The sequence below is a fragment of the Physeter macrocephalus genome, chromosome 6 (assembly GCF_002837175.3).
Source record: "Physeter macrocephalus isolate SW-GA chromosome 6, ASM283717v5, whole genome shotgun sequence".
NCBI classification, from domain to species: Eukaryota; Metazoa; Chordata; class Mammalia; order Artiodactyla; family Physeteridae; genus Physeter; species Physeter macrocephalus.
In genome coordinates, this window is record NC_041219.1 from 49,618,733 (window position 1) to 49,633,384 (window position 14,652).

At 60.8% G+C, this 14,652-nt stretch overlaps 1 protein-coding gene across 1 annotated transcript in view; it reads left to right on the top strand.

The window, feature by feature from the left end:
* TBC1D22A (TBC1 domain family member 22A) overlaps positions 1-14,652 on the top strand; it is a 299,657-nt gene that overhangs the window by 194,328 nt on the left and 90,677 nt on the right. The gene's annotated exons all lie outside the window — the stretch shown is intronic.

Below are 14,652 nucleotides of genomic sequence, written 5' to 3' on the forward strand. Positions count from 1 at the left end.
TTCAGGTAGATTGCCTATTTCCTCTTCATTTATTTGGTTTTGCAGGTTTTCACCTTGATCCTTCATCTGTGACACATTTTTTTGCTGTTTTATTTATTTGTTTGTTTTTTATGAGTGGGATTGTGTTCCTGTGTTACTGGTTGTTTGGCCTGAGGCTTCCAACACTGGGGTTTGTAGGCTATTTGGTAGACCTGGGTCTTGGTAGTGAGATGAAGAACTCCATGAGACCTCACTCTGATGAATATTCCCTGGGGTCTGAGGTTCTCTGTTAGTCCGGTGGTTTGGACTCGAAGCTCCCACCACAGGAGCTTCAGCCCAACCCTGGGCTCGTGAACCAAGATCCTGCAAGCCGCCTGGGGTGTCAAAAAAGAAAAAAAGAACAAAATAAAAAATAAAATTAGACTAGGAAACTAACAGATATGTTAGGAAGAATATGAAAGTAAAAATATAGATGAATCAACAACTGGAAGGTACATCAGTACCATGACAGTAAAAAAGAGGAGAAGGGAAAAGAAGAAAAAGGTGGGGGGGGGCCGGGAAAGACCTTGGCTGTGGAGGGCGGGGCCTAAGCAAGGGCGAGGTTTGGGCGGTGGATGGGGCCAATGCTCAGGACCCACAGGGCTGGAAAAGGGACTCTGTGGGGGGGCGTGGCTTAGGCTCAAGGAACAGAAGGGGCCCAGGCGTGCCCCCCACCCGTGGTCTCATGGGGGCAGGGACCTCACCTGGGAGCCAGGCAGGCTTCCTGGGCTCGAGTGGGCGGGGCAATCACCCTCCGCTCCTCTCCCGCTCCTCCTGGATGGCTCCTCCTGCCTGCATCTCCTGTGATCTTCCTGGCCTCCCTCCTATGCCCCCAGGACTGCGGCCTGGATGGGGCTTTGGAGGGGGTTACCAGCCTGGGAGCTCAGTTGGCTCCCCAGCCCGAGTGGGCCAGGCAGTCGCCCTCTGCTCCTCTCCCGCTCTTCCTGGAGGGTCCCTCCTGCCTGATCTCCCGGCCTCAGGGGTGCCGATCCTGTCTGGCCTCTGCTTCTCCTCCCCCCTCAGTCCCCCTACGTCCTACTGGTTCACTTGTGGGTTCCTCCCATCTCCTTGGGCACCCGAGTCCCCCACCAGTGGCCGGCAGGTGCCCTAGTTGTGGGGAGACGCTAACTCCGTGTCTTCCCACACCGCCATCTTGACTCCGCCTCCCCTATTTCAGTTTTAAAAAGGAACATTTGAAGATACTCAGCCTCAGCAGACATGTAAATCTGGTTATGTCTATGCTTGTTTTTCTTCAGAACACTTAAAATCGGATCTTAAAGAATCGCTTCACAGACTAGTGAGTTTTCCCGTGGGGAAGGGAACAGGCACAGAAAGGGACTTCGGTGGATAGTTCCTGGTGGGGCAGACCCAGTGGAGGGGAAGGGGGAGGAGACAGGCACGCCCACCCGCTAAAGGCCCGTGACTCCTTTGCAGGCCAAGGTCTGCTGGGCTCTGCCCTTAGCTGTGGAGGGACCATAAAGCTGAGGCCCCGGTGGGCCAGGGAGAGGTGGAGAGACCTGGCCATTACACAGCCAGTCTGGACCGGGTGGCCAGTGAGCATAGCCCAGAGGGAGTTCTCTCCACACTCTAAACTGTGCTAGGGCTGCTTGGGGAGGCCAGAACCACCAACAGAGATGCGCCTTCTCAGGCTCATCCAAGCTCTGCTTTCCCGTTCCTGTAGGAAAAATGGGGACAAACCCTTCCTACCTAATCTTAGCAGTGTCAGATTTAGCAAGTAAAAATATGGAACACTCAGTTAAATGTGAATTTCAGATCAATAATGAACCATTTTTTGTTCGTTGGATGCAATATTGGGTACATACTGAAATCCAGAGTTCACTGAGCCTCCTGTATTTTTTCTTTTTTTTTTTTTGCGCTACGCGGGCCTCTCACTGTTGCGGCCTCTCCCGTTGCGGAGCACAGGCTCCGGACGCGCAGGCTCAGCCTCCATGGCTCACGGGCCCAGCCGCTCCGCGGCACGTGGGATCTTCCCGGACCGGGGCACGAACCTGTGTCCCTTGCATTGGCAGGCGGACTCTCAACCACTGCACTACCAGGGAAGCCCATGTCATCATTTCTTATAACACATCTAGATCCATCCAGTATTTTTTTTTTTTTTTTTGCGGTACGCGGGCCTCTCACTGTTGTGGCCTCTCCCGTTGCGGAGCACAGGCTCCGGACGCGCAGGCTCAGCGGCCACGGCTCACGGGCCCAGCCGCTCCGCGGCGTGTGGGATCTTCCCGGACTGGGGTACGAACCCGTGTCCACTGCGCCACCAGGGAAGCCCCGAGCCTCCTGTATTTTATCTGGCAACTCCACAAAGGGAGAGTTCAAAGTTGCGTCAAGTTGGAATTTAAGCTTAGTCCTAAGCTTGAGGCTGCCCTCTTCTCCTAGAGGTTACAGGTGGTGATGAAAATACGGCTCACACATGATGGGTCATTTGAAATTAAAGTATACTCATGTGCACACACACATACACGCCAGCAGACACACACACACACACACCTTTACACGTATATGCACACACACGCACCAGTATACACACTCACGCACACGCACCAGCGTGCACACACCCGTCTGCACTCATACAGGCCCACTCTAGATGTGGTTCGTTTTCTGGACGTGGCTGGCTGCCGCGCTTGAAGTTAGTTACTTTCCCATTCTGCCGAGGGGGCAGACTGACCTCGTTACACGTTCCGGCCACCGACATGTCCACGGAGGGGCAGCCTGTCTCCGGGAGGGTTTCTTGTTGATGCCAAAGGCTTGGATTGACCTGTACGCCAGCTGAGCTCATTTGACTTTCCTCAGTGCGGACGTTGTGATAAGGCCGGTCACCAAGTGATTTTTTCAAGTGAAGTTACTCTTCATTTGGTTGGATCAGTTTCTGACTTATTAATCATTATTTTCTGAAAGGCTGGCTTAGGGCCCCTCACCGTCTGGGGAGTACATTCACAGTCGCCCTGGGGCTGGTTGGATGTTTCGCGCTGACCGTGGATGACGGCCTTCGGAGATGTGTCGTGTGTCACCCGAGTCCTCGCGCACAGCCGCGCTGGGCTGCCCGTGCCTCCCGGCACGCTCGCCTGGTTGATCCCTGTCCGCGAGTGCAGGCGGGCTTGTAGGAGGTTCCTGCCTTCCGCCTCCTAACGAGATCCGCGTCTCCCTCGTCTCCGGCCCGCCCTCCGCACTGCTGCTGATGTAACGGCAGTTGGACCTCGGGACTCGCGGTGCGGTGGCCTCCAAGGCCCTTGGCGGTTTGATCCCACGCCCCTTCGTCCTCCAGCCAGCTGGAGGCCGCGCGGAAGCCTGGGGCTGTTTATTTTTCCTTGAGCACGACGTGTGACCTCAGCCGTGCTGGGATCCCTGTTCCTGTCGTTTCCTTTGCCTGGAACGCTGCCGCCGGTGGCAGAACAGGGCAGCCTCGGGCAGCGCTGCAGGCTGGGGCGGGGTTTGACGTGTGGAGGGAGGGCAGGCAGGTGGGGTGAGTGACAGAGGCGACTTTGGCCTTCAGGGAGCCCACGGCGGAGGAGGAGGCGGGCCACAGGAGCGGGGCACGCTGACGCAGCCTGGGGAGGCTCAGCGGCCCCGTGCGCGCCCACCCGGTGGGCCTGCTGCCGTGGAGGGCCTGCGGGACGCCCTTCTTTAGGCCGTAGCCCGGGAGGTGCCGTCGACAGTCCCAGGAAGGTGTCACTGTCACCCTGGCCTACGGTGGCACCGAGCCCCTGGGGCCCTGTAGTTTTCCTCTGTGATGTCCTGCATGGCTTTGGGCCACCACCAAATACTCCATGGCCCGTCCGTTGTGACAGGGCTGCTGGGGGCCCGGAGCGTGTGTCCATCACTCCGCAGGGCGTCTGTGGTGCACTGGGTGGGGGGGGGGGCAGGTGTGCGGTCTGCGGGCCTGTATGTAGACGGCAGCCTGCCCGCCCCCCGGCCCCGTGCTCCTGTGTTTCCCGTCCTTGCGGGGGGCCGGGGGCGTGTCCCCCCCGCCCGGGGGGGGGCGGGGGGGGGGGGGGGGGGGGGGGGGGGCAGGTGTGCGGTCTGCGGGCCTGTATGTAGACGGCAGCCTGCCCGCCCCCCGGCCCCGTGCTCCTGTGTTTCCCGTCCTTCCTGTGAGGCCGTGGAAACCCTTCCCTTGGGGGGGTCGTCCTGGGTGCTAAAGAGCAGTGACAAGCTGGGGGCATGTTAAGTTGGTGGGAACCTGAGGGACAGGTTGACCTCCCACTAGGGGGTTAGAAGGAAATTAGATGCCCGGGTTTCGGTCCCCTGGTGACAGGGGCTGCTGACCCATGAGCAGACACGGGAGGCAGGTCAAGGAGCCGAGGAAAGAAGGTGGGCCCTGCTTTGGGCTCCTTGGAAACCATTCTTGAACCTTTCTGGCTCATCCTGAACCACCGCTCAGCACAGGGCAAGACTGCGGAGGCCGGCGTGCGTTCAGATTCTGGTTCTGTCGCTCCAGCGGTGGCTGTGAGTGGCGAGTGATGGCCCCGCGGTGGCCATGGTTTGCCCGGGACTCAGAGTCTGCGCAGCTAAGACGCTTAGGACGGTGCCTGGCCCATCACGAGCCCAGCCAACTTTGTACCTGTATTATGTCACCATCATTTTTATCAACTGCGTAGCAGGCGGGTAGCGGTGGGTGGGTTAGCGCTCCTTTGGTGGGGTTAGTCTGGGGCCTCTGCTCCCTGGGCAGGCGCCCCTGTCCACCCCCGGGCGCCCGTTAGCGTGGCCGATACTGGCCCGACCCAGGGGGGGCCGAGGGGGGTGCCGGCTGTCATGATTATTAAAATGTACACCCTCACCCTTCGGGAAAGAAATGCCCGAATGCACTCCTGGAGAGTAGTTTTCTCTCGGTGTGTTAAAGGCTTAATCTGCGTGTACATCTTCCCTTCCCTGTGTTTTTAAATTTAGGTTAAATGCAATTTTAATGAAATTTCTCTGAAAGCTGTCTCGACTACACTGTAAGGTTAAAATTGACTTATTCTTTCAAGATAGAATTCAGTTACAGCTAGTAAACTAGATTCAGCTTTATTACCATCCAAGTGAAAATATTTTTATTACCGCTAGCTACAGTGTAAGCCGTCGGAAAGCAGAGGATAAATCAGCGGAGCGGCCCTGGCCCATGGAATATTCAGTGCGTGACAGTGAGAAATAACAAGCTCCCCTCCCCCGCTTGCGTCTTCATCAGGCCCCGGAGTGGCTGATGGGAGCCAGGAAGGATGGCGATGTTTCCTTTGAGGCGCGGGGCCCTGGTGACAGGCAGAGCACACGCGTGACGGCCGTGCTGTCAGGCACGGGAAGTCACGTGGGCGCGGCGACTCCGCTGTGTGTCCCTCACCAGCCCGTCTCCCTGTCTCGGGCCAGGGCTTTTCCCCCACGGCCAGCCAGCGTCCTTATTCCGGTGGCTCCACGCTGTGCCTCCCTGAGACCTTTGGACAGCAGGTGGCCCATGGGTTCTCACTCTCCCAGGGCGTGCCCGGTTGATTTTATGTGCCTTCAGCTGAAAACCCGCATGGCTATTTGGTTGCATTTTGGGGAAGAGGGGATCGATTACTCAGGCCAAAAACATCAAAGAAGGAGAGGAAGTTTCCTGTAATCTAAAAAATAACGTATTATGAATAAACCCCTGGGTTCTAGTTGAGCCTCCATCACTGACTCTGAACTTGGTTGCTGCCGCTGCTAATAATAATAATGATAATAATCACGGCAGCTGGCATCCAGTAGGTGCCCGCAGCGTTCAAGGCACTGTTCTCAGCTCTTTGTATCGCTGTGCTGGTTTTTCGCAGCGCGCCTGCGCAGTGGGGCGTGGCCATCCCCATTTTGAGAGCCCTGCCCCTTCTCTGGGCTCCGTTTCCCCTCAGGCCGGTGATCTCCATGTGGCTCCGGCTCTGCCCATCCTGCGTTGGTACTGGATGTGGGAGAGCCCACGGAGCTGTCTCCCAGCCGTGCGGGGGACCCGGTGGTACCCTCGGACTCTGAGCCATACCCGTCCCCGCCTGCGCCCCAGGTTTCCTTGGGGAGCGGCAGCCTGTGGCAGCCCCGTGGCCGTGCCTACCACCAGGCCCCCCATGCTCCGCCCCTCTGGGGACTCCGGGCAGCGTCTCGCACCTTCTGCTGCCTCACCCGCTGTGCCGCGCTGTGAAGGGGGAGGAGGCCAGAAAATCGAAGTTGTCTTCTTTGAATAAAGAGCGGCGGTCCCTTCCGCTTGGCTTTGAGCGGGTGCCCGCATCTCCATCCCCCACGTCCCAGCACCCAGCACGGCGCCCCGCGTGTGCAGGGTGTGCTCCGTGCCCGTTGGTGGGTTAACAGTCAGGTGTTTGCTGTGCTTCCTGCACAGGGGGGCGCCCTCAGCGTCCGTGGCTTCGAGTTGCTTCCGTAGAGTTTGCAGATGAAGCTCCCTGTGTACAAAGTGCAGGTTTGGGTGGGTGTTAGAGCAGTTTCCGTGTTGGTTGTTCTAGTCTCTAGATGTTTGTTGCACCACATGGCTTTCCTTGGAGGCTTTTGTTTAGCCCGAGACTCGCAGGTCCCCCTCTTCTTGCCCTGCAGTCCGTAGGATGGGTGGTCGGATGCCTGGGAAAGCTTGTAATATGCGCCAGAGTAGCCCTGGCTGTGGCCACATCATGTGCAAAAGGGACAGAAGAATGCTGCACATGCAGGATGGACGAGCAATTCCTGGCTGAGTCGCTGAGAGCCGACCCTCCCGTGGCCGTCTGAGAACTTCCGGCCTCCAAGTGAGCCCCCACTCCCACCCTCACCCGCCAACCCCGCCGCCGGCCGAGCTGGGCCTTCCTCACTGGGACCCGAGGGCCTCTCGGACTTGCTGGCCTCTTCCGCTGACTGACCTCTGTGCTGCTGTAGAGACAGTGCTTTCTCTGTGCAAGAGCCTTGATCCCAAGTGACCATCTTCACAGACATTTCCCACCACCCCCAGGGGTGTCACGTCATCGGGGGGAGGGGCGATGCCTGCCAGAGAGCTCGGAAGGACTCGGCTCCACTGTGTGGGAGGGGCTGTACCGGCCCGACGTGAAGGGTCAGTGGCTCGGGTCCCAGGGCTCAGCGACCCTGTGCCATGCTGGACGGCCCCGCCCTCCGCCCTCCGTCCCTGCCCCTGCCAGCCTTTTGCTGCAGGAGCCCAGTCCCAGAGGCCTCCCCACCGTCGTCCTAGGACCTGCGGTCAGGCCTGTAGCCGCCTCCAGGGCCTGAGTGGTGTGTGGGGAGAGTTGGGCTGGGCCCTGTCACCAGGGGCCCCGCTTGGCGATCTCTGGTTCCCTACTCCATCCTTTCTGGGCCTCCCTGTCTCCCAGCTCTTTGTGTGTTCCTCCCAACTCAAGCTTGTTTTCAGCTGCTCCCCCCGAGCAGGTGGAGAGGGATCTGTTTTCCTAAAATCAAGGGACAACTCTCCTCCCACGTCTGGGCTGGCAGGGTCCCGGGAGGGTCTTGGGGCTGGCGGCCGGCAGGTGGGACTGCAGTGAGATGCCCCCCAGGGCAGAGCGGGGTTTTTAAGACCCGGAGCTGAGGCGTCGTTGGCTTTGACCATTGAGGACGTTCCGTCCTGTACGAGCAGACAGAAGGTTAACAGTTGCTCCGGGAGTTCTTCCTTCCAGGCCCGCGCTTAGCACCGGATCGTAAAATACTCCCCGGTCACAGGCGGGGCCCTCGAGATGGCCGGGCCGCCACCACCCAGCCCACCTTACGGCCCCAGGAAGTGGGTGAAGGTGGGCTGGGCCGGGGCCGGCCCCTCGCGGGACAAGGAGGCGGGTTGGTGCTTGTGTGAGATGCTGCACCTGTGACTTGGCCGGCCCTTCTTCCTGGAACCACCCGGAGGTGCCGGCACGGAAGGCCACGTGGGGATCACAGGTTCACCTTCGGCTGCTCAAGTGGGGGCCTTTTTACCTGGCAAGCGGAGATGACCACCCAGTGGGTAAGGAAAGGCCAGCTCGCGAGGCCTCCCGAGCAGTGAATTAGCTGCTTTTCTCCTTAATGATGATACCTTTGTGGCCTTCCACCCGAGACTGATGTTCGAGGTTTATTGCCAAACCGAGACGAGTTAATTAAATTGTAAGTAGAGACTTCCCAATAAAGCGATTCTTCTTGACCTTAAGAAGAAAAAGTTGTCTTGGTTTTGAATGTAGGCCATCAAGTCTGGTTTTGAAATGATTCCCCGAAGCCATTTTTGTTCATGGTTACAAGTTGCTAGAGAGAGTGTGGGTGGCTTTATCTCCCTTACTGTAAAGAACCAACGTCCCTCTGAAATCAGGACGGGAGGCCGCCCCGGCAGCCGGGCTTTTCCACGCGGGCTTGGTGGAAGGAGGACAGTTTATTGCACGGGGGTCAGACTCCCTTTCCACAGTAATAAGCCCTTCCGAGAAGGCAGAGGAGGCACGTGCTGTTTCTGTGAAGGGGGACCTGAGATGGGCCCTCTGGGCCCCCCGTGCCTCAGGCTGTGGTCCCTGGCGGGCCCACCCTCAGGGTGCTTTCCCTGGCCCTTCCGAGCACCCAGCTCCGCCCTGCAGTCACGCCCCCATCACCGCGCAGGGGACAGTGCAGTCCTCTGTGCTCTGCCGGGCCCGGGTCCCCCCTCACAGAGACCCCTGGAGTCACGTTTGCGGTGGTAGCCCTCCTGTGTCCTGGGGGGTGGGCAGGATGGGGAGGGCCGGGGTGCAGGCACAGGCTGTCCAGCTGCTTCTCGAAGCCCCCCACTCTGTCCCAGCACCCCCTCCCCGCCTCTCTCCAGGGCCCAAGGCTGTGGGCTCGCCTCTTGGCTCCGCGTGGCCTGGGCGCAGGCTGAAGCTGGCCAGGCCGTCGGGGGAGCCCGCTTGTCCGCCTGTCTGTCTCTGACGCCTGTCTCTCTGCCTTTCTCTGGCCCTCGAGTGTTTGCCCCTTTCCGTCGCTGTGCGGGGCGCCGGGAAGGAGGAGAGGTGCGCGCAGGTGTCAGAAGCCCCTCTAACGGCTCTGTGCGGAGCCTGACGTGGGCCTGTGGCCCGAGGCCCCGGGAGCCGCGTTTGCTCTCGGGTGCTTCCTTGAGGCGGCCGACAGCAGGCTCCCTGGTCAGCGGAGGCCTTGTTCGCCTGCTCAGAGCTTCCCTGGTGGATTTACTTCTGGAAGGAGGCTTAGCTGCCCTCCCTCCCTCCTCTTGGTCTGGCACCAAGAGGAGGGCTGGGAGGGGCCTGGCACCTGTGTCACATGCCCACCATATGGCAGCCATTACCCCGGGACTTTCCCGAGAGGGTGCTGTGAGGGAGCTGGGGCTCTCCCCGTTCCAGGGAGGGCCTGGAGAACCTTCTGGAAGCTGACCTGGGATCTGAGCCCAGCTCTCCTGATGCTGTAACCCGAGGTCTCTCTACCGTTCTCCAGTCTGACCCGGGCTCTGCTCTGCCTCAGGAAGAAGACAGGCCCGCTCACTGCGGGAGCGTGTTGTGTGCTTTGGGGAGTGGAGTCGCGGGTCCTGGGTCCTGCGCTGCTTCCTTCACTCCCCCCGTCTGCCCGCCCGGTCCCCTCCCATCTCGGGCCCTCTGTCCTCCTGGTGGCCTCTGGGGGTGGCCACGGCAGGTCTGTCTGCAGCGGGGAGCCCTGGACGCTTCTCCCCTGGGAACTGCTGGGCCGGGTGTCCTGGGTGTCGTCCTCCGTCCCACGCCTTCCTCCTGCCCCTTGGCACAGCCCTGCGCCCTGGGTCCTCGGCCGGGGGTCCTGGGCGTGCGGCTCGGCCCTGCCCCTGTTTGGGGCTGATGCTTTTTTCTAGCTGTTTGTTCTTACTGTCCATCAGACCTGGCAAACGAGGAGGGTGGGTGAGCCCAGAACAAGGCCTCCTTGGCTGCAGAGAGGCCTGCATTCACTGTCAGTGGCTCTCGTTTTTGTTCTTCTTTATCTTCCTAACTGATTAGAGGATTGAAATCTCCGCCCCCCCACCCCAAACCGAAGCCTGTTCGGGCCTCGCCCAGCGGAAGGGGGCTGGGGGTGGCTTGGGGTGGTTTTCCTTGTCAGTTATCTACGCGTGAGCAATCAGGTTCACCCTTGGGGCAAATAAATCTAAGCGGTGCCTGTGGCTCCGCGTAAACGGGGCCTGTTCTTTGTGCCAAGTCAACGGGATACGTGTCTTCTTTCCTTTTTAGCATCAATCTGTTTGTGTAATTTATTTTTGTTTTTAACCAAGAAGACACGGTGTTTCAGCAGAATTTCCAGCCAGCAGCCGCGCTGTTTCAGGTGCTGGGAGAAGCGTCCGGCGCGTGCCGGGCAGTGGGCGCCTCCCGTGCCTCTGTGGCGGTCTGCCTCAGAAGGCCTTGACGGAAAAACGTCTCCTCAGCCTGGAAGATGATAACAATCACATCTGCCTGCTCACTCACTCCATGTCCCCTCTGATTTCCAGTGAAATGGAAATTTCAAATCCAGAATCACCGCTCGCCGAGTTACCTTTATCAGTGACAGGGCATCTGCTCACACTTGCTTGTAAGAATCTTGCCAGCACATACATTTGTGCTCCGATGTATATAAGTGGAAAGTAATGGCCGGAGTTTAGGCGTCCATGATTCAACACGTTCAGAGCGGGAGGCGGCCTCTCCAGAAGTTCACTGTGTGCGTTAGGAGGTGGGCGGGGGCAGTGGCCATATCACTCTTCATCGTAGCTTCTGGAGAAGCCAGGTCATCAGTGAGAAACGGCCATCTCCACGTGACCAAGGAGTGCCTCCCGCGGTCCTGGGATGGCTGCTCCTGTTGGCTGGGGTGGCCTGGTCGTGGGTCGGAGCCTGGCGGCCGAGGCTCGCGTCCCCACCAGGTGGGCCCGGAGCTGCCTGCTTCGCTGCTGTCCGGAGCTCGGGCCTGCGCTCGGGCAGAAGAGAAGCCCAGGCCCTCGGGACACTCAGAGTCGGTAACTCTGGTGAAATTGACAACTCGGAGGCTCAAAGTTGCATTTTCTTTCTGTCTCTCCTGCACGTTGCTGAGCTCGTGGAGGGCAGGACACCGGCCATGTCTCCTCTGTAGCTTCACTGTCACAGGCGGTGGGTACATGGAGATGCCCGAGAGCTTCCCGGAAAGAGCTGATGAATGAGCAGCCTCTGCCCGTGTCCTCGTGGGGTTGACGCTGTGGCCCTTGCTCTGCAGAGGCCCCGGCAGTGCCCGGGGTGCTGGTACCCGGAGATACCGGGCGGGTCTGTGGGCCCATCTGGCATCGTGGGGTCATTTCAGGGCACGGAGAGGGACAGTCCTGAGTCTGCTGCTGCCGCGTGCACGCCCGGATGGGCCACCTCGCCTGCTTCTCGCGTGGGCACGGGTCCCGTGGGCGGGAGCTGGCCAGTGGGCTCTTGGTCCTCGCGCTCCGGCTGGGATGGGCTCCTCTGGCCGAGCCTGAGACGGGGTGGCGTCCGCCAGCGCCTCGTGGGGCGGGCCTCAGGTGGGACTGCTGGAGGAGAGAAGGGGTTTATTTTTACTTGTTTGGTTAGGTTCCTTCCGTGACAGATGTTCCGGAAATATGTGTTTAATTTTGCAAATGAGTTTGCTCGCCAGTTCACGTTAGAAAGGTATCGCGTGCCTCCCGGGCACTTATTAGAGTTGCTTGTTTTCCCTGCTTGTAAACGGTGACCTTCTGCGTCAGCTGAGGAGGCCAGTGGCACTGCAGGCGCAGGGACGTGGCTGGGGGACCGCGGGCACCTCATTCCACGCCACCTCCCTGCCCCCGCCTCTGAGCGCGTCCGGTCCCGGCCGTCACGCCGCTCGACCCGCGAATGTGCCAGGCACACGCCACACGCCGGGCCTGGCTCTGTGCCAATCCCTGGGTCCAGACAAGGTCCCGCCCCACGGGCACCGTGGTCCAGGGACACCCAGGGCCCCACAACCCATGAAAAGTCACCTGAATCCGCGAGGGTGAGCTCGGAGTCGCCCCGCCTTCCCGATTATCAGCACCCGGCGAGCGCCTGGTGTGGGGTGGCGTCGGCGCCGCGCGCGGGCCCGGGCAGGAGGCGCCTGGCCCTGCCGGCCTGCCGCCCGCTGCTCTCTGTCCTCGGCCCACGTGTCCCGTAGAGCTTCAGTGGCTAGTGAGTGGCGGGTCCTGGAGCCCCGGATCGTGCAGGCCTGTCCTGGGAGCAGCCCCTGCCGGGTCCCCCTCCTTCGCGCGCTCCGTATTCCGGAGGCGGTTTTCTCTTCGGAGCTGTCGCCGTCCTTCCGCCCGCCCTCTGTCCCCGCTGCCGACTGCACTCGTGGCGGCTCGCTCCCCTGTTTCTGTGTAAAAGATCCTTGTTCAGTAAATCGATTCATTTTCCGAACTGCCGGTTTTCAGGTGTTCGTGGTATTTGCGTTTCCCGTTGGCCAGCGTGCTTGCGTCGGTGCCCCGGCCTCGGCAGGGGCTGCCACCCTTGGGGAACGGGCACAGGGGGCCACTCAGGGCCCCACGGAACTTTCCAGCTTTGTAGCTGTGGCTGTTTTCAGCTTACAAATAAATCTTAATTCTTTAAAAAGAGCAGGACGTCCCATCGCGTTGCTGGAAAGCGCCGCAGTGTCTCGTCGTGGAGAAATAGGAGGAGGCGGATGACTGAGAAATGGGCGGTTTATTCACATGTTCAGTTACCCATTTTCTTACTTCATTCATTCCCTCGTTCTTTCATTCATTCGTTCACGCGTCGTGCGGCTCACGCTTACTGGGCACCTGGTGTGTCCCAGGGCTGCAGGTGCGGAGGGGTCCCAGGCACCACACGTGCTGTGGAGCAGCTCACGTCCTGGGGCGGGCTCGGCCCTAAGCAGCGACGCCCGGGCAGCGTGACACAGGGTCCGCGGAGGAGGCTGTGGCGCCGGGAGGAGGGAGGCTGGCGCGGGCGGAGGGACTGGGGTGGCGCCCGGGTGGGACCTCGCCGGGCACACGCTGTCACCCGAGCGGGCGCAGTGCTGGGGGGCCGGGGGCCGAGAAGGGAGGTTCTGGCCCAGCTGGTGCTTCTTTGTCTGCCAGCTGGTGTTTCTCAAACTGTGGGCCATGTACGGGGCCCTCACGACGTCTTGAGAGGAACCCCCTCGTGGTATTAGGCGGCCCCCGAGCTTACAAGCTGGGGACACGGGGAGGACACGTCCCCTTGCAGACCCCAGGGCTCTGCTCGGCGACAAGCCGTGTGGCTCGTTTCTGCCGGGGCTGCCGCCGTGGAGGCGCCACCGGCTCTCTGTGCTGTGAGTGCTGCCACTTCATCGTCCGCCGGAGCACGAGGGGACCGTTTTGGGTCGCGACGTGAAGTCAACAAGTAAGTGCATTTAATACCACGTAAGCTGATGAGAAGCCGTAGAGCGGACCACAGAGCCAGCCCTGCCCTGCGTGGGGAGCGCCTCCTGGGACGCGGACCCTACGTCCGAGGCCGGAGCCCCGTCTTCCTGTGTCTCTGGGGGCCCGGGGGCCGAGTCCTTGTGTAACTTGTCCCTGAGAGGGCTCCCAGCACAGGTGTGTGGCTGGCACGTAAGAATCTTCCGGAGACAGGGAAACTCAGATCCCGCCGGGAAGGTTCCGATCCAGAAAGTCGAGATGCGCCCGAGAAGCTGTGTTCTGACAGCCGCCGAGATGAGGGTGATGTCTGGGGACCCTGAGGCCACCGCCCGCCCACCCTGCAGCCCCCTGAGCTGGCCTCACGCTTCCCTGATCCCCCGGCTGCCGCTTGTTTGCTTGCCGCTTCTAGAACTTTCGTCGGGAGAACTGAAGGGGCGGTACACTTTTTTCAGGGTTGCCTCTCAGGGCAGGCGGGGAGCCGGGGGTAAGACCAGAGGGGTAGCCAGGGACTCTGGCCGTGTGCAGACACGGGGCCGTGGGCCACACTCGTGGGTCCTGGTGGACAGAAGTCAGGGTGGGCACGTCCCAGTCCCCAGTCTGGATAATTAGGCCATACTTGCCTGTTTTATAAGGCAGCACCCGTCCTCCCCTGGCCCTTCGAGTGGCTCTTCCCAGGGCAGAGTGTTGGGAAAATGGGGCACAGTCCCCATGACCCCCAGAGTCTCTGCTTCCTTGGAGGGGCACTTCCAGGCTCCCAGGACCTCGGAGCTCCAGTGAGCTCTGAAGCCTTTCCCGCGGGTTGTTGAGAGCCCAGCAGAGAGGCCTGGGCAGGGAACGCTGGGGGCTCGAGCCGTGGAGCGCCGTGACGGGGAGAGACTCTGTGGCTGGTGGGAGATGGCGCTTCGGGCCTGCTTCTCCCCAGGGGCCCTGCTGTCTTCACAGAAGCCCCAAACCTGGGATCCAGGGATGGGGCCGCCTGCCCCCTCACTGGCCGGGCCCGGGAGCCCGTGGACCCGGGCCGGCACGAGGTTGAAGCCGTCCCCTCTCTCAGGACCGCGGTCCGTATCGGGTGGACCTGCCTGTGGGCCAGACGGGCGAAGGTCAGCTGAGCCCCGCCACGTGCCCCCGAGCGTCCGCCGGCCTCTCGGACCAGTGCCGCCATCTGTAGGGCAGGACTGGGCCTGCCCGTGTTCCTGGGGTGGGGCTCGGGGCATCCCAGGCGGGGCGCACACTCCGCCCGCGGGAGCTGTCGTGGTCCTAGTTAACCGTTACCGCCGTCACCACCCGTATTCCTTGAGGAAGAGAGTCTGAGGTCTTGGAGTGGAAGTTCCTTTTCCGTCCGTGCTCCTTGGGAGCGGCGGCTTGGCTGGTCGGAGGGCTTCCGAGGTGGGCCCGGGGCCTCAGGGAAGGGGCAG